This window comes from Pinus tabuliformis, chromosome 4_1 (genome assembly GCF_031772625.1).
Source record: "Pinus tabuliformis cultivar Carrire ecotype Pingquan chromosome 4_1, CPIR1, whole genome shotgun sequence".
NCBI classification, from domain to species: Eukaryota; Viridiplantae; Streptophyta; class Pinopsida; order Pinales; family Pinaceae; genus Pinus; species Pinus tabuliformis.
Window position 1 is genome coordinate 661,937,772 of NC_142303.1, and position 21,109 is coordinate 661,958,880.

Genomic DNA, 21,109 nt, shown 5'->3' on the forward strand with positions numbered 1-21,109 from the left:
CTATTGAGTGTTCTCTTACATATCCTTCTAAGTCTATTAGCTTAAGTTTTGTAATGTTTTCTTTTATGATTTGATTTCTATAGTTTGTAGATCTAATATATCTTGTTAGAACTTGTTGGATTGTTTAAGTTATAGATATCCCTGAGAAAGATTAGATTAAGAGGGAGCCTTCACCATTTTACCAAAAGATAAATATATTGTTCTTTGTTTCATCTTTCGTGTTTAGTTTCCTCCTCACATCAAAATTGTTTGTATTATATACTCATAACCTTTTTCTTATATTTTACTTGGTATGAAAGCTTGCAGAATACACAAAGGTTATGGAGGAAAATTCAAAGGATAGACTTTAGTCATGAAAGAAGTTTTTTTTGCAAAGGAATCCCTTCATAATGATACTCTACAAGGTTTGTTAAAGAAAAACTCAAGGTGCGTCATAGAATACAAGATTTGTTGCAAGGTTTTCTTCATACAAAAGGTATGATCATTCTTCTATTGAAATTTTCTTTACACTACTAACATCTTTATGTCTAAGGTTTTGAATCATAAAGATTCTTGTTAGGGTGATTAATCATTAGATTAAATCTACCCTCATTATTCTATCTCTTGTCATTTGATTATTTTTGTGAAACCTTAATCTTTAGGGTTCACTGTAAAACCCTAGCCTCTTGTTTCTAAGGGTATGGAAATGTTAATAATGAAACCCTAGTCTATTTAATGGTTATTGATAAAGTCTAGAACATATGATGAAATTCTATTCTTTTGAAGCTTAGGATTTTGATAAATGTCGTGGTAAAAACCTTAGTCCTTTAGGGTTTTCTGCTAATGTCTACGTTATATAATGAAACCCTAGATTTTCAAGGTTTGGTGAATTAGGGTTTATGAACAAAACCCTTATAATAGCTAAAGTAAGATCCTAGGAATGAATCCCTAGGTTTGTATTCTTCCGTATGAACGAAACCATTGCCTGCTTAAAATTGTTGTATATCTACCTTTGATGTTTTGATGTTTGTATATTGGGTTTACATAGTAGATATTGATATTAAATGCTAGTGCATGATAATGAAATCCTAGATATGTATATGCAATTATGCTAAGTTGATTGTTGATTAATGAAATATACGGTTTGTAGCAAAAACCTAGTAGAATATGTTATGAACTCTAGTACATAATATTGAAGCCCTAGATGTATATTGTTATGATTGGATTGATATCTTGATTGAATTGTTGAGTCCCTCCTGGTCGACATAACCTTCCCCAAACGATTGCCTCTAGTTCAATTCTAGCGAGGAGAGCTTGCCTTAGCTCTTCCTTTGGAATGCTCAATGTCACTGAAAGGTTGGGATGTGCTTTTCCTTGTCTTAGACTTGTCACTTGAAGACTCTCCTATCTCTTCCCTTCTGACATAGACCAATCCTACATATCAAGGTAAGTCCACCACTTGGATGGGATTCACAATTCCTTGGACATTAAGACCTAGGCCCCTCCCTTAATACCCCATATTTTCATTAGATTCGAACCAATGCCTGTAGTGTACTTTTCAAAAGCACAAAAATCATCATCATAATGAGAACATGAAAGTAAATAATTATTGACACTGTTTACGCCAGTTTCCAATTTCAGAGTGGGTGATGATGGCTTTGTTAAGCCTTCACTACACTTCAAATTTTCCAATGCCTCTTCTATGGCTTGCAATTAAAGCTGCAATCCCTGTTGAGTTTGGTAGTTTGGGAGGTGCTCCAATCCCTAGTGTTCGGTATTTTGGAGGAGGGGGCACCACAAAAGTGGGTTTTGGGCTTAGAACTCAAGGTATGGGCTTTTCACCCAAGATTATGGGAGTGAAACTGCAAGGAGTTTCATTGATTTGACAATTGGAGGAAGTACGGGACCCTTAGAGGAGAAAGGGGACACTGAGAATGCTAAGATATGTCAAATAGCTTTGGAGTTATTAATTTATTTGTATGTTGGTGAGTTTTCACAAAGAAAGAGTCAAGTTGACTAAGGTAAAAGTAGCTTCTTGACAAATTTTTTGGCACCCACGGATTAGCATATAAATATAAGTTATGTTGAGGCTCATTTGGCATCCAATGTGCAACAAAACATAAGGAGTTTACCTCTGAATTGGACTCAGGGATTTGGAGCTCAACGAAAGGAGGAAAAGACTTCGCCTAGGGTTATCGTCTGTGTTTATTGGGCATATTCAAATCAGGTGAAGGGTCGAGTATTTGAGAGAGTTCTAGGCTGATTTATGTGACAATTTTGTGGTGTTATTTCTCTAAAATCATATCGAGTCCTATTGTTGTATAGGCAAGAAGATTGAGTCTATACTTTAGTCTTGGAGAGGGTCATAAGGTTTGAAATAAGTGTTGGAAGAGGTCTACCAAGCAGTAAAGGGAAGGAACTTGGTGAAGAAGGAATGCCACAATTGTATAAGGGACTTTTGTATCATATTTAGGGGGTTGATGTGCAATGTAGGTGTGCCCTAACTAGGCCAAGTTCCAACATCAGAGTCATAGTCCCGTGAAGGTATGTAATTTGGTATTCTCAAGTTGTTTTGTTGCTGGTGGATAGGACCAGATTGGAGAGATTGGTATTGGACAATTGTGGGCTATTGGAGGGCAGTGAGAAAGTGGTCCAAGTATGTCCTAAGTGTAGAACTAGGAAGGACTCTAGGTTTGATACAAGTGGTACAAAGGAGAAATGTTCAAGGTCTGATCAACTAAGAAGAGTAGAGTAACGAACCCAAATTCAATATGCAAAGAAGGATGTTTGACAGTGATAGGTGGCAACCCTCCTACCCTATGCTTGTCTTCATTAGAGAAATGCAGGAATACAATAGTGGGAAGAAGTTCATAAGTAGCTGAGTGTTAGGCCCCTATACTACTAGTGTAACCCCTTATTGTTATTAGTACAACCCCCTTATTATATTGATGTACCCATGTAGTGCCCATATTGTTACTATTGTGCCCCATAGAAGCCCACTATTGTTATTATTGTGCCCTTACATTATTATTGTTATGTCGGCTCTGATTATATTATGACCCCTTAGACTCCTATATATAGAAAGGAGGTCTTTTCATTTGTATCATCCAAGAATTGTTCATTTGTGTAATGTAAAGGAGGTTGCCCCCTCGAAGAGGCTTATTTCTAAGGTGTTGATCTATCTTTTCTATCTTTTTGTGAGCTAGTTTCATAACATTTGGTATCAGAGCTTTGGATTCTAGGGTTTCGCTGCTCCAAACAGGTCATCGTGGCATTTGTGCTATAAATTTTTTTCTGCGACGTTTCAGATGCTAATAAAAAAACCCATTTGGGCTGAAATCGGTCTAAAAATTGGTTCTAAATTTCAGAGCTTTTGGTGCTATATTTGTGGAGATATGATCTGAGGAAGTTGGCCTTTTTGTAGACTCCCGAATTACATTCCAAACAGGTGACCTGGGGAAAATATTCATAACTTTTGTTTTGAACATCAGATTGAAATTTCATAAGAAGTTACAAAAAGAGGACAGACTATATTTTCCTGTGTATATTTTTTAGATACTAAGGTCAAAAAGTGACACATGGCACTTCTTACAAGTTCACTCTTCTGGAAAGGTTTATAATCAGGTCATCTTGGGAGATTGTGCATAACTCCGCCTTGAAGAATCTAAATTCGATCAGACTGGTGGCATTGGAAAGAGGACATAGAAGGCTACTACAGGTCGCAATTTCAGAACTGGATGAACTGTAATTACAGAGTTATAATCATTTCAAGATCGAGCTCCTAAAATCAAGAAAAGGCGATATGAGGAAATTTGATGGCAAGGATCCGGTAAATTGGATACTTCAGATGGAGCAATATTTTGATCTACATGGTGTACCACTGTTACAAAAGGTATGTATTGCATCTTCATATTTATAACCGGATCAATTTTTATGGTATAAAGGGCTTTGTTCTCGTAAACAACTTGTTACGTGGTTAATTTTCACGAAGGAAATGATAGCACATTATGAGGATACAAAGAGCAACACATTCTTTAGAGCAACACCACAACAATTGGAAAGAGTAAAAGGGCTTTGTTACATAGTGGAAAGTAAAATTATGGCAACAAGGAAGTCTACCGTCACAATTATAAAGATGGAAGTGTTGTTTCTCCTGGCCTTCCATAACCTACAAGGGTTACACCACAACAATTGGAAGAAAAAAGAGAAAAAGGGCTTTGTTACAATTGTGATAGCAAATGCACTAAAAGTCATAAGTGCGTTGAGAAGAAATTATTTTACATAGAGTATGAAGAGGAGGAAGAAAAGGATCAAGAAACATCAAAAGAAGAGGATATACGCCAGGACCCAACCCCAGAGAAAGAAGAAATGAATTAGACCATATCTTGTAAAGCATTGGCAAGAATTACCACTCCTCAAACTCTCAAGATAGAAGGACATATCAAGAAGAAAAAGGTGCAAGAAGTGAAAGATCACATCGAAAAAGAAGAAATGAATCCAACCATATCTTGTAGTTCATTGGTCAGAATTACCACTCCTCAAACTATCAAGATAGAAGGACATATCAAGAAGAAAAATGTTCAAGAAGTGAAAGATCACATCGAGCATCAAGAAATGAATCTGACCATATCTTGTAAAGGATTGGAAGAAATTACCACTCCTCAAACTCTAAATATAGAAGGACATATCAAGAAGAAAAAGGTTCAAGCAGTGAAATATCACATCGAGCATCAACAAAAAGTTCTCCAACTTTTAAAGGATAACACCACTTTGGTGCAAAATCGAATGAAACAATAGGTAGATCAACATCATAGTGAAAAACGTTTTGATGTAGGTGATTGGGTATTTTTACTGCTACATCTCAATCAAGCTATTTATGAGAAGGAAATATTGGCAATACTACATGCACTTAAGAAATGGCGACCTTACTGAATGGGAAGACACTTCAAGGTAAAAATGGATCATGATAGTCTTAAATACTTTTTAGAACAACTATTATCTTTAGAAGAACAGAAAAAATGTGTCACAAATATGTTGGGTTATGACTTTGACATCATCTATAGAAAATGGAAGAAAAATTTTGTTGTAGATGCACTCTCAAGAAAGGATGAGGATGTGGAAGCATTGTTTTGTGCTATTTCTATTATCCAACCAGATTGGATAAACGAAGCAAGGGATGAATGGAAGAAGGACGAAGAAGTATGGCCACTTATTCAAAAGTTGCAAAATATCCCAATTCAAACAATATTGCCAGAAATTGAAGAGGAAGGAAAAATCATATTGGAACCTAGAGCAATCACAGAAACAAGAACCTGACAACTATGAAATCAATCAATTTCAAAGTATCTCATCAAGTGGAAGAACTTACCTGCTGAAGATTCCACATGGGAGGACAAGAATTTTATACAGAAGCATCAAGAACTACTAAAGCATTGAGGACAACACTTTTTGAAGGAGAGGGGCATGTTAGGCCCCTATACTACTAGTGTAACCCCTTATTGTTATTAGTAAAACCCCCTTATTATATTGATGCACCCATGTAGTGCCCATATTGTTACTATTGTGCCCCATAGAAGCCCACTATTTTTATTATTGTGCCCTTACATTATTATTGTTATGTCGGCTCTGATTATATTATGACCCCTTAGACTCCTATATATAGAAAGGAGGTCTTTTCATTTGTGTCATCCAAGAATTGTTCATTTGTGTAATGTAAATGAGGTTTCCCCCTCGAAGAAGCTTATTTCTAAGGCGTTGATCTATCTTTTCTATCTTTTTGTGAGCTAGTTTCATAACATTGAGAAGCAACAATGGACAAGAAGTCTCAAATTGTTGTGTCCTTGAAGGACTAAGGAGCAACTAGTGAGTGTGAAGACCCTATGTGTTGGTGGTAGATGGACTTATGATCATCTAGAGGGAAAATTTGAGAGCCAGGTTTAGTGGCCTAAAGGAGTTGGTACATTAATAAAGGCATTGTTACAGAATGAAAACAAAGGACCGTGTGTTCAGGATATGACAAATCAGTTGTGATCGTTGACTAAATCAGCTAGATCATCAAAGTATCTTGTTCTTGTATTCTTGTACTAATGGATGAATGAGGGCCATTATCCTGGTACGAGAACCCTAGATTTTTGTGTTACCAGTATGTTAATATAATAAAGTTGGGTTATTGTAAAAATTGTAAAAACTTGTTTATATGTGTGCACTAGTAGATTTACTATTGTATATTGTTCCACTATGAAAAGTAGAGTTTTGTGATACTTGGATTGGTAGCATCAGTGATTGCAATATTCTAACCTAGACTCGACTATCATGGAAAATCAACATGGTATTAGAGCTAATTTGAAGGGCCAGTGAATTAGAGTGTGCACAATGAAGTACAACTTAAGAGGGAGATGGCCACATTATTTTTGAAGGGATCAAAACAATGTCGAAGTTGTAAGTTGGTATTTGGTATGAGGACAGGTTGGAAGGCTTGTACAACTCTAGTCCATTGAAGGAAAGGATCAAGCTGGTTTTGATGGTCAACAGGATCTAGGAATTTGCCGAGAAATAAATCAAGAAGCCAACAAACCCTAAGGAGATGGAAGTGTATGAAGAGTTGGATACGAAGGAAATGTTAATCATCCTCGATGGTGTCAAGGAATCCTTAATACCTCATTTTTCCAAGAAGAACATTGCCAATGAGATGCGGGAGGCTCTTCAGAATTTGTTCCAGAAAAAGAATGAGAACCGTATATTGGTATTACAGGATAAGCTGAAGGCCACCAAGATGATGCAGGGTGAAGGGGTGACTTTGTATCTAACGTGGTTGTATCAGGTTCGAGATGAGCTTGTCTCCATCATTGAGACTATTTCAGATTCTAAGATGGTGAGGATTGCCTTGAACGGGTTTAATCCAAAATGGAAGTCCTTCATCAAGGGGATTGTTGGTAGGGACAAGTTTCCATACTGGAATAGGTTGTGGGATGAATTCATTCAGGAAGAGTTGCAAGATGAGGATGTTCATCCAAACAAGAAGGCTTCAGATGATGACATGGCACTTGCAATGATGATGAAGGGAAAGTAGAAGAAAGACTTAAGTAAGTGTTGTAGTCACTACAACCACCCTCCAAAATTTTTCCTTAGCCTATTTTGGAGCCTCCCTACCAACCTTCACAGCAGCTTGCCTTGCTTCATCAAGTCCTCAACCTTCAATGTCCTTCCTACTCAAAGGCAACCTGTCAATCATAGTTTAATCTTTTCCCTTCACAAGCTACTTACCCGGACTTGGTCCAACTGCAGGCTGAGAAGCTTCTTAGTGAAATTTGCGCATTCCTAGAGGGCAACCAGACTTTCCCTCCAAGAATTTCACAATTCCCTCTGACAGCCTACTGGGCTCCAGATTGCTCAATCCTGCCATCCAACCCTCCCAGTAGGATTTGCGCAATTTTTCCCGTTAACAGGCAGTTCATCCCAAGATATTGCACAAATTTGGGCAGCAGTCAGCTGTTGGGCCCAGAAATTGCGCAATCCTCTTTGGCAGTCAGCCCAGCTTACAGTCATAAATGAGAATTTTTCTCTAACAGTCGAGAAATCGCTTGCATGTGCAACTGAGTTGACCAGTTCCCTCTAGGACTGAGAAAAATTGACTTGCATGCATAGGCTTCTTCTCCCAAGGCAACATGCAAAGGCATCCCTCGTTTCAGGGATCTATGTTTACCAGTTGGAGGTTACATGCAAGGAGTGATTCAGAAACTTCCCTCCAAGTGTTGCTTGCCCTAGATTTGTGGCATGCACATCACAACCTCGATGTTATTGAAACTCATCAATCGGACGTTGCAGAGCTCGTTCCTCACATCAAACTCGTAGCTCTGACATCCCACATCACATCTAGGAGCAATTGGCACATTCAGCTTAGTTGTTTTGGGGTAAGCTCGCTTCCCAGGCCTTGTGCTGCTTTTTTGTCACTTTTTGGGTTTTCGCTTGTATGAGTATTGTTTTCTTGATTTCTTTGAATGCCTGCTGTCATTTACATATATTCTAGCTTTTCGTAGCTCTGTTTCAATTTCCGTTGCTATTGTTTTGCACGGACGTTCGCCCAACTGGTGAATGGCCTCACCCAAATGCATGTTGGACTGTTTTCTCAATCCTCCATTCATGTTTTGCATGCATTTTTTATCACTTCTGCTATCACTTAGTGTCGCCATGCATTTCATCAATTTACTTGCTTTCAGTTGCCCGTCGGCGAGTCGGGCAAACCTTGGCCTAGTCTCTGCCTTCACCAAGGCTACATTGCGCAATATAGAGAAGGAAGGCTCACCTTCCTCTCCAGATTTGCACTTTTTGGCCCAGCACTGGCCTCCTAAACTGAATTGTGCATTTCTGGAGGTCAGTGGATGCTTAGCTCAAAAATTTGCGCAAATCTACCTCTAGGCCAACAATCCTTCCCAACTGGGATTTCTCATTGCACAATCCCAATAGCCAACTGCCTGACTGGACTATGCATTACACAGTTCCAGCAGTTAGTGAGTCTCTCAACAGCCTGGACTATGCCTTATGCAGTCTTGGCACTCATTCTCCCGACCTCCCGACCGAAATTATGCAACCTTCATGATCATTCACCCAGGTATGTTTCTTATCAGTTCTCATGTTCATTTTGGTTTTTGACTAACATATTACATGCTATGAGTGTTTCCATGTCTCCAGGTATCACAGGTGTTCATCTGCCTCTCAGTAGTACAGGTACAATGGTTTCCAAGAGAGCAGACATGAAGACACTGTTTAGAGCACGCTTGGGGATGCAGTTGATCAAGTGTCCAAGGGCTTACCTACTCACAAAAACATCAAGTTGTTCGTGGACACGGACATCAAGCAACAGAATCACAACGAGCAGCATCATGAACAACAGTTGAAGGCAGCATATCGAATGCAGTGAATACAGCAAATGAATCGAATGCAGCGAATGCAAGAGGAAGGTTGTTGACAACATAGAGGTGGAGCAAAGTTGCAAGATCAAGCAGATCCACTGATAATGAAAGCAACTTTGGAGACTCAGGCTATGAAGTGACGGTGCGACATGAAGATTGCATGAAGGCAAAAGATGGAACAAAGAAGGAGTTTCATGTGCTGAAGTAGCAACTCAGGAAGAACATGAAGCTGTATAGACAGTCCAATGAGTTGCAGTAGGAACGGGAATAGCAGTGGGTGCAACATGCACTCACGAATGAAATTGTGCCAGTACGATTTAAGGATCCATCCTAGCAGCTGACACAGAGCAAACATGGTGAGCATTGTTGTTGATCACATGCAAAGGATCCAGTAGCATGCATGTCGTTCAGCGCACGCATGAAATCCAACCCATTCAACACACTCACTAAGGCGAAGACAAGAAGCAAGTCCAACTGGGGATGAACATGGACTTCGGCAAGTTGATGCGCATGACCACCAACACACACTTGAATATCATCACGGACATTATTCATCAGTGTGTTGTCGGTTCAACCATACCCAAGAAGACCATGCGCATGTTAACAGACGAGTTGGATGAAGGGGTCAAACCAATGCACCGGTTGCACAGAGGCAAGAGTTCGCTTCAGCAAGATGTCACCATGAGGTGCATTCACACCATCATGGACGACCAAGCTTGGCATCAGCTCACCAGATTTACCATCACAAGCATGTCAAAGAGTTGGTCTCACCACAGTAGATCGATTGTCAGTGGTGTCTTGCAAGGCTTTCTCAAGCCATTTTGTCTCACATGAGTACATGTGCATTGTAATGTTGAGTCATGTCAAGTGTAAGTCGAGTGTCAACAGTTGGATGTAACAATCATAGAGTAGGTGAAGAGTCATGAGGGTACTTGAACTGTCATAAAGGGGAATGTCAAGGATCACCCCACCATTTGCTCTAATTAGTCCTTCATAACTCATTATATAGGCTCTTGGTTAGCCAAGATTCTACTAAGACTATCTTGAAGAAGGCTTGGACAGTATTGTAAAATGCCTTGGCTTCTCCACTGTGCAGAGCTAGTACATCTCTTTGGAGAAGAAGGCAGATGTGGCTGTAAAGTTCTACTAATAAAGCTAGCAGGTTTACATGGTGTATTGTATGATTGTGACTTACACTTCTTTATATAATAGAAGCCATCACATTTTCATGCATATGTTGTTATTGTAGTTGGACTGCTCTGGTTGCCTTAGTGATATATGTTGTTTAACTTACATACTTGTGTATGAACTGATTCACATGCAATTATATGAATCTTGTTGTTAATGTGTTTCATATGTTGTTAATGTTGTCACCATCTGTTTCGACTGCTCTAGACACCAGATAGACATTTCTCTGAACCTTGTTATATCAACCATCACACTCGTCTCAGACTTATTCATGAGTGTTGTTCATGTTATCTTACCTTGTATGTTGGGATTGTCGCATCCGTCTCGACTGCTCTGCTGGACGTTGTGCATGTCCTTTGTGTTGTGTGTTCCTAGCCGAGTTGGGACTGATGCCTTTCAACCTGGAACTCACCTTCACCTTCCTCTCCCTTTGAAGTGTTGGAACCTCTCATACTCATTCCTTGATTCACTGCATTAGCCATACCCTTGCTATTGACAGAGTTATCTTACTTGCCTTTGTGCGACATCACGATCAAGGCATTACCTTACGACCCACTGCTGGGACTCCTACACCAAACGGTCTGAGGTCTAATTGGGACTTCTTATCAAGGAGATCCACTTGACATGTTGGTGGGTCCAGCACCGTCAACAGTAAGATCAAGTGTTTTAGTTGTGGCAAGATTCGTCATTATTCAACGAAGTGTCCAAAGAAGAAGAAGGGAGATGATGAGAAGAAAAAGGGGAAGCGGGTTGGAGGTGTCACATCTTCTACTGAGATTGATGACATCTATAGGAGATTAGAGAGATAGGACTTTGCATTGATCTCTCATTTCTCACAGAGTACCATCAATGAGGTTGCACAGTACATGGACAGTGGTGTGTCAAAGCACATGATAGGTTCACAGGATGTATTCGAGACTCTAGTTGAGTGGGAGTCGAAGTTGTACATGGTGTTGGGCAACAAGATTCAGAAAGAGATCATGGCATCAGGTGTCATGCCATTCAAGATGGAGTCAGGACAGCTCATGTGAGTTTAGGATGTACTGTTTGTACCAAGACTCAGATATAACATAATTTTTGTCTCAACAATCAAGTAAAAGGGGTTTGAGGTGTTGTTCTAGGATGTGAAGGAAAGACACAAGCCTAAAGGATCTAGCTCCAAAGGTGTCATGATTGGAGTTAGAGAGCATGGTCTATATAGGCTGATGGTAAAGCCTATAGATCACGAGAAGAAGAAGTAGAACTGGGTACATGTTCCAGAGGTTTAGAGGGAGTCGAGTTCTAGAGGAGGTTTTCAGGTTCAGAGGGAGAATGTAAAACCCAAGAAGAGTGTGTGGTCAATGGGTAGTAAGGGTATTTCTACAGTTGGAAAGAAGGAATCATGGAAAGACTTGAAATATTTTCAGGAGAAGAAGAAGATGCAAGAGGATTCGAGTGATAGTGACACTTCCAAGAAGGGCGTAGTGCATGCTACAGGGTTTATTGCAGTTATGGGTGCCATGAGTTGGGCTAGTGTCACAACAATGATAGTGATGATGGCGAGTTACTTACTAGTCTTCGAATTACCTCCCTTGCTAAGAGGAGGTGTTGAATTTAGTAGCTTGGGAGGTACTCCAAGCCCTCAGGTTTGGGGTTTTGGAGGAAGGAGCACCACAAAAGTGGTTTGTGGACTTATAACCGAAGGTGTGGGTTTTTCAGCCAAGCTTGTGGGTGTGAAACCATAAGGATTTTCATTGATTTGACACTTGGAGGATGTAGAGGACCATTAAAGGAGCAAGGGGACACTTAGAATGCCAAGAGATGTCAAGTATTTTTGGACTTATTAATTTATTTGTATGTTGGTGGGTTTTCACAAAGAAAGAGTCAGGTTGGTTAGGGTAAATGTAGCCTCTTGACCAGTTTGTTGGAATGCATCGATTAGCATATAAATATAAGGTCTGTTGAGACTCATTTGGTATCCAATGTGAAACAAAACATAAGGAAATTACCTTTGAATTATCTGCAAGGATTTAGAGCTCAGCGAAAGGAGGAAAATAAGACTTCATCAAGGGTTATTTTCTGTGTTTGTTGGGAATATTCAAATCAGGTGCAAGGCCGAGTATTTGAGAGAATTCTAGGTTTATTTATGTGACAATTATGTGGTTGTATTTCTCTAAAAATAGGTTGATTCCTGTGATTTTCTAAGCAAAAAGGCTCAACCTACAATTCAATCTTGGAGAGGGTCGTAACGTTTGAAATAGGTGTTGGAAGAGGCCTACCAATCAATGAAGGGAAAGAGCTTGGAGAAGAAGGAATTACACAATTGTAGAAGGGAATTTTGTGGCAGATTTGGAGGGCTGATGTGGATTGCAAGTGTGCCCTGTTAGTGTCGGTATCTTCATCCCTCCGTCAGTGATCAAATTCTCTTGTTGCATTGCATATTAGGTGTCTCGCTCAGTCAGCTACATTCCATTAGGATCATGGATCATCTTACGGTAGTGGCTTGGTGTACATTTTCCCGCATATCCTTTACCTGCTGGCCCATTTCCATTCATCAAGATCATCTGTAGTCATTCTTTGTCTTTAAATCTACAAGAGTCATTTTTAGGGTTTCAGTCTCATTAGGTCTAGGGTTTTGTCAAAAAGTCTTCAAAATGTTCAATAACGGTTAGCAGGTGCATGAGGAGGTTGAATAAAGTTCCAGTACCAATAAATTCCATAATCACATGCTCAGAGACTGATTTTTCCTCAAAACCCTGTTTTGAGGAAAAACAAAGTATTCTATGTTTTCATGTATAAATTTGATGTAATTTCAATTTTTCATATGTAACAACTTCAGTGGCAACCCTGGTCACCTTGCCAAGCTTTAGCATCTCCATCACCTGCAAGGAAAACAAAAAATTCAAAACATTCAGTTCATCAAAGGCAAAAATAAAGCAAAACTGCCTAAAAACAGAGTTTGAAAAGAAAATGTCAAATGTAAACATTACAAAAGTGGGTTTTATGAGTGAAAAATTAAAGTCTTTTGTATATAAGCCATTTCTTGTGTTTAAAGAACTCATTTGCATCCAAAAGAGAAAGAGGAACTTAGAGCAAGGTCGTGGAAGGAAAATCGCAGCAAACAGTTCAAGTTTCAGGGGCACGGCGCATTGGGTCATAGGCGCGGCGCATAGAGCTGGCGCGGCGCATTGGGCCGCCCTCCACAGTGCAAAAAATACACTAGTGCGATGCATAGAGTAGGCGCGGCGTGTTGGGTTTGTGGCGCGGCGCATAGAGCTGCAAGCCTAATTTCACCCACGAAATTCATCCAATTGCTAAATTTTCTTGATTGCCACCTGTCCAAGTAAGTTAAACATCCTTCCAATGCCAATGAATGTGTGTCTCTAGATGTTTATGGTGATTTAGTGAGAAAATTTTCAAACCCTACCTCCTTGCAATTTTTTGCTCAAAAAACAATTGCTTAGGGTTTGCAGTTTGTGTTTTTGCTGCCAATTCCATTCCCTCACTCCAACACCCTTTGTTTCCCTCATTCATTTTCTAGTTTCATCAACTCATTCCCTAATCCCTACATCCCCAAATTCACTAACCCCATATCCCTAATTCTCACTACCCCAAATCCTAGTTACAAATTCCTAAACCCTAATTGTTGTCCCAAAGAGCCTAAATACTATTCCCTAAACCCCCTATTCCCCAAAATCCTGTCAACAAACATTCCCAAAACCCTTCATACCCTCTCCCTCCACAGTCCCTTATACATTTTCATACATTTGGCAGCAAAACCTAAGACACCATAAATCTCTTCATACTCATCTAAGAGAACTCAAACATTTGGCAAACATGGAATCTGATCCTTCCTATGACCGAGATGAGGAGACACATAGTGATTCTCCTACAGAAATGCATGCACCAAGGAGACCTCATAAGGGTGGTAAGCATATACGAGAGGAGCCTACTTCACTTGCCGAGCTGCAGGCCTGCCCTCTTGCTGTCACATGATTTCAACACCAATCCTGTTATCGGTTTTGTGAGATGGTAGAGAGAGTCCAGTACTATCATGAGTTGGCTAGGTTGTTTGTGCTGCATCTACATAATGGCCAAGTCACTCTAGCAGGTGTGACATTCACCTTGACACCGGAGTCTATTTCTCTAGCAACTAGCATTCCAAATGTCGGTGAGTAGTGGAATAAAAGGCAGTAGATTGACAGAGAACATTATGAGCCTTACATCAAGGCTGGTTATCAGAGACATCTCAGCAGAGTTTTTCCCTTCCGGTATCTAAAAGACTCATATGCTCCCTTGATGAAACTCATAATTAAGTATTTCAGCTGTGAGGGCCGGTTTTCTCGCCTATATGCTTATCACATCAGATTGTTGATGCACTTTACCAGGGTGAGAATGATGAATCTCCCCTACTTTATTTGCCAGAACATCGAGAAGATGACCACCTTAGTGCAAAGGAAGACTCCTCAGCAGCAATATAACAGCATATATCATTTTGCACTAATTAAAATTGTGGTCTTGCATCAGCTTGGTTTACAGAACATCTCATGGGAGGATTTCATTTCACATGAGGTCTTCACAGGTCCTCAAGTACCTCCACCTCTAGCAGCTTTTCATGAGACAGGTGAACCTTCACATCAACAGGAGATTCATGAGACACAAACCGCTAGTGTGCCAGTGTTTATCACCTACCAAAAGGGCACTAGACGGTTGTTTGCAGTAGCAAAGCGAGTATTATCTCCACCCGGGGTGGAAGGGGTCATGCTTCCTCCATCAGCAAAGCAGGTTCAGGACAAGGGCAAGCGGCCATTACATGATGAGGGGCCTTCAGGAGGGCAGGAGACAGATTTCATTCTCATTCAGGATGATGACACTGATTTGGGCCCACAAAGCTCAAAGCTTAAGGAGATCATTCAGGAGCAACAGGCGGACATCAATGATTTTTCTCTCAACCTAGAAAGAGCCAAGTGGATAATCAAATATCTAGAGCAAAGAAACAAACAACTAGAGGATCAGCAAACCATTATGGAGCTACAAAACATACGAGAAAACCGGCAAGCTGCCAAAAGGAGGAAAGTGAAGCTCACCCCACTTGAACAAGAAATCAATGTTGATCGTGAGTCTTGGCTTGAGCGAACAAATATCCACTTAGAAAAGTTGCTAGAGAAGGCCAACAGGGAGAAAACTATGTTGAGGCACATGGCCTACCATTACTTGGCGAAAAACAAAAGTTGCAAGGCAAGAATCAGGAACTTGAAGGCCAAGTTTAAGAAGGCATCAAGGTAGCGAAAAGAGAAAGATAGACTTCATATCTTGGCTGAGGCTTCCTTGGCCCAACATAGCACTTAATGGAGAACACTCAGCCCAAATTTCAAAAAATTTGGGACACTTTTTGCAATTTTGGAATTTTTGGCACAAAAAATAGGTTTTTCTGCCCAATGTGCCGCGCCACCTGGCGCTCGCTTTTGATGGAGACCTCCTTTTGATGAAAACTCAACATTTCTAGATTTTTCATGAAAAAATATGCATGCCTACCAATGGCCAAGAAATTTTGACAGGTTTTGAGCTTCCAAAAAGGTCAAAAACACCTAAAAAATGACCTTTCTGCCCCTTTTTGGACACACAGGAAGCAGTGTTGGGAGAATTTAGTTTTGGAGGGGCAAATGGAGGCCAAATTCATAAATTCCACTTGTTCTGAAAAGTCGACATGCATAAATTTCCAACAAGTACACTTGGAGAAAATTTGGACACCGGGAAGGCCTCCAAAAGCAGTTGAAAAAAAGCGCTATGCATAGGGAAATCAGCACGGCGCATTGGAGAAATTTTGCTCAGTTTGACCAAAAATACTCTGTTTTTCACCTAGTTTCTTGACAGCTTGACTTTTCTCCTTCTTAATGTCAAAATCATGATGTAATTTAATATGTCTTGATGGATCTTGATATAATTATGCTAAATTTTCACTCATAGAGTTAAATTCATCCATGTAAAGTTAGTTTGCAACTGAATGAATCAGTTCCCTAGTTTTTAGAGGCAAGTTGTTCCATTGCCTACTTTTTAGTTCTCAGTTTAGAATTTGTTGGAACAGCTCCTAAACTTATGAGCTCGACCCCTAGAGGCTAGGATGAGTTTTTTTTTGCCTATATCTTGTGATTTTTCAGTCATTAGCATGGTTGGACTTTTGGGAAAGCTTGGAGCTTCATTGTATATTCATTTCAGCAGTTTGGCTAAGGAATAGACCAGGGTTTGCAACACTTTATGGGATTCATGTGGCATCTTGCTTTGGTATTGTGTTTTCTTCTGTAATTGTAAGTTTACATGTGTTTTATGTATGCCATCATCTCTCTTTGCTTCATCTTAACTAAATCAAACAAGGATAAAGGTAGAATCCATTGAAATTGCAGTGCTCTACCTAGGGTTTGTTTAGTTATTTATGTTTTCAGCTGTTTGAAGAGGATCCTTGAGAATTTCTTGCCCTCTTCAACTCCTCACCAGTCTAAAATCTCTCCATCTCATTCAATTTGAAGTACCAAACCATTTTCCTACCTTGCCCCATAGAGATCTCTGCAAAACTGAGCCTCATTCCCCAGACCCAAATCTGCCTTTCACATTTGAGCCAACAAAACATCATCAAATTCAATCAAATTCTTCTGCACACATACCTAGCCTAAAATCAGTCATCTCAAGCCCTCATTGATCATATTTTGCTGAGATTCACAAGGAGAGAGCCCTCTCCTGACCTGGTAGGGCTAGCTACCAGTTAAGCGTGGTTTGATATTATCCTAGATCCTACCTTTCTCAGCTTGAGGTAGATTTAGGCACTAACATAGTGGTGACCATACTCGGGACGAAATTGTTTGTTTGTTAGTGTTCTTTGTTTTATAAACTACAGACGGAGCCTAAAGATTAACCAGGTAGCCTTCGAAACGCTTTTGCTTTGCATTAGCGAAAGTAGATAAACGCTGCTTCAGTCAATCTCTGGTCTAGTCTTATAAACGGAACACCTGACTTGCAAATTGCCCTAGTACATCTGATAATTCTAAGCTTTTGGATGATAAGTTTAGAATTTGATAGGCTGAACAAGTTGGTAATGTCCATTTGATTTCTTGGAAATAATAACACACTGGCTTCCAGAAGACACACTAGAGCAAATCTGGATCCTGATCCACCTCCTGTGTATGAAAATCCCAATCTTATTCCGAGAATCCTTCGTCAAGAAAGTTTTGTGATTCCTGTGTTCAAATCTCGTTCATGTCCTGTGGTTTTTGAGTATCTTGAAGATCTTGAGTTTGACGAACAGTTTGATCTGTCATTGTTTGAGACTAAATCTGAAAGCGTTGTTGGTTCTACTGTCCTAAATCCAGAGTTTGTCAAAGATCTTGAAACTGAAAAGGCCAATAAATCAATTGACGATTATATCTTGAAACTTCAAACTTCCATTGTGGCTACAAACATTCCTGAATTCTTAGAGTCTGCATCTGCAACTCTTGGGTCATCCGCAATTGCATCTAGTTCAGAAATTCCCACCGAACCTCCTTTCATTCCCACCATCCCCGTGCAGCCTTCCATCTCTGATCAAAAATCTGCAGTGGTGTCACCTCCATCTACTCCTTCTACCCCTCAAACATCAAAAATTTCGTCACCTCCATCCACACCACATACACCTCATACATTAGCTCCACCAACTCCCCCTACATCCCCAAGATCGGTTGTAAATCCACCTAGAGCAATGGCTGCCTGGTTTGCACCCCTTGTGTTGCCTCAAAATTTGGATGACATGCCCGCTGATTATCAAAGCAAAATTCCATTGTTTGATGGCACTCCTCAAGGTGTTACAGCTCAACAACATGTGGATAGGATGACAGATTTCTTTGACCTTCATGAGATTGATGCAGAAAATGTGACAATGAGATTGTTTGTACAAACTTTTGGAGGTGAAGTGAGGAAATGGTTTAGAGCTTTGTTGGCTGCAAGTATCACTACATTGCCTAATCTTCAGAGACAATTCTTGGATCGCTGGGAAGTGAAGAAAACCCTCTTCAGATCCTTTCTTAATATGAGAACATCAAGCGAAATGTTGGTGAGTCTGTTCAAGATTATTGTACTAGATTCAATTCGGTTTACAATGCAATTCCTGCTGATATAAAGCCACCTATGGGATTGGATTTGATTAAGTTCCTAGATGGTTTCGATCCTGATATGGCCTATCAATTAAGAGAAAGAGATCCGGCCACTTTGGAAGATATGCAGAAAATTGCGGTCGGCGTTAAAGCTAATCTCCTTGCCAAAAGAGCTAGAACAAAGGCTGAAAAGAAGGTAACAATAAAGGAAGAGGTTTCCACTTCAGATCAAGTGCTCCGTAAGATGGAGAAGATGTTTGACAGATTGACAATTGACAAGCCTGAACCACAAGTCAGAAATCCCAACTTCTGTGGCCAGCAGCAACCACAATTTAGAATCAAGCAAAGAGAGCAACGAGCACAAGACCAAGCAGCACAACAACAGGTGAAGACACCCTTACAGCAGAATTTTGTACATGGTCCAGAATCAGATGATGAGGAGAATGTAATTGGAGAGGAGAATCATTTCTTTACACCTGATGATATGCCAATTTTTATCACTAAAGATGAGGAGTATTCCGAGAACTCAACAGTACAAAGGGATGAAAATTTCATCTTGGCAAATGAAACAATTCTTGAAGAAGAGTCTAATGAATATCAGAGAGGGTACATGAATGCTTTGACAACCCAGCAGCGACAATATTCACTCAGAAGTAGAGATGTGCCCATAAATCCAATTCAGAAAAGGAAGGAGATGGCACCACCAAAGAATGATCTTCCCATTGTGCAGAAAAAAGGAAAAGAGACAGTTGATCCTACCACTAGCAAAACACCATTAGCAAATGAAAGATCCAATCAACCAAATCCATCAAAGGAGAAAACTAAAAATAAGGACGTTTCAGCTAAAGAGGTAGAGAAAACTTCAGTTTTTAACTTAGAAAATGAAATTGCTAAGTTAAAAGTATCTATTCCTTTGACTGAGTTGATGAAGAATAGTAGCTATAAAGGTCAGGTGTCTAAGATTTTGAATTTAGATCCATTATCTGATATGGTAAATGTGGAGGATGATCGACCTGAGTTGATCTTTGGTCCAGCATTGGAAGGTCAGTCTCAAGATAGTGATGTAGCTCCTTTTTACATCAGCCTTAGGGTGCATGACTATGTGTTACATAATGCTATGTTCGATTCCGGAGCCTCTCATAATCTCATGCCTAAGGCAATCATGGAGAAATTGGGATTGGATATCACCAGAAAGTATCATGACCTTTACTCTTTCAATTCTGGTAGAGTAAGATGCATTGGTATTATCAAAGATTTGGTGGTCAGTTTGGATCAGATTCTGGCTAAAAATGTTTTGATGGATGTGGTTGTGGTGGATATACCTCCTAGATTTGGCATGCTTCTTTCCAGATCTTGGGGAGAAAAAATTAAAGGGACATTGCAGCTTGATTTCTCCTATGCTACTATTCCCGTGTTTAGTCAGATGAGGAAATTATACCGGGAGCAAAAGATGAAGTACATGATCACTAGCAAGGAGAAACTGGTAAATCATCCAATCAACTATGTACATACTGATTTAGAATCATTTGTTTTATATTCAGATAGCTTTAATGATGTAAATAGCCTAGTAGTTGAAGTAGAAGACATTCCAGAAATCACTGAAAATTTCAGAGAGGTCTTAAAACAAGAAAGAAAAAGACTTGATAGTATCACTGAACAATCAACCTTCCGATAGCAGCAACATATTGATGGACAGCAAGGAAAAGTAACAGAACAAACAGAATTTCAGCATTTGGAAGAGGACGAAGCCGGCCTATGGAGCATGGATTTTGATGGCGCAGTAGGAAGGGAAGGTGCTGAAATTTGCATTTGGATACGCAGCCCTGTTTTCACCCCAAACAAAGTGCCAAGTAATGTAAGGTTCTATTCTTATAAATTGGCTTTTGACTGTTCAAATAATGAGGCTGAATATGAGGCTTTAATTGCTGGTTTGAAAATTCTTAGAAAGTTGAATGCTAAAAGGATTTCAGTATATGGCGACTCCGAGTTAGTTATCAAACAAGTCAAAGGGGCATACCAAGCTAATCATCCTCGAATGCGGGCCTACCGCAATGCAGTATTATATATCTTGAGATTGTTTTCAGATTACACTTTGACATGTGTCCTTCGTGTTCAGAATTTCATTGCAGATTCACTTGCAATAGCAGCAAGTAATTTGAAAATTCTGATGAATTCAAACAACAAGTTTGAAATTCATGTGAAACATCTCCCAACTGTCCCTAACAATCAAAGATATTGGCAAGTGTTTCAAGATGATGAAGAGATCGATGAATTTCTACAGAATGAAGGTAAATTCAAAGACACTTCTATTGATGTGGATTATGATGACGGTGAGGCAGAAATAGAAGTCAATCAAATGGAAGTTTTGCAGCTGAAGGATAATGTCATTCCTAACGGTCTAATACCTTTAGAGGAGTTGTTCGATCAAGATGATGTAGCCCGAAAACCAAGCTTGCTGCCAACCAAGAAAGGAGTTGAGGCTGTGAACATTGGATCAGCAGAAAATCCTAGAATGGTGAAGTTATCAAAGGTGTTGCCTCCACTATGTTAGTGCCTAAATCTACCTCAGGCTGAGAAAGGTAGGATCTAGGATAACATGCCCTAACCAGGTTGAGTTCCAAAAATAGAGTCACAGTCCCATGAAGGTATATAATTTGGTATTCTCAAGTTGTTTTTTTGCTAGTGGACAGGTCCATATTGAATAGATTAGTATTGGACACTTATGCATTGTTGGAGGGCAACAATAAAGTGGGCCATGTGTGCCCTAAGTGAAGAAATAGGAAGGAATTTAGGTCTGCTAGAAGTGGCAGAGAAGAGAAGAGTTCGAGGCCTAATCAGTCAAGAAGAGAAAAGCAGCTAACCCAAGTTCATTGTGCAAAGAAGGACGTTTGAAAGTGATAGGTGGCAACACTCCTGCCATATGTTTGTCTTCATTGG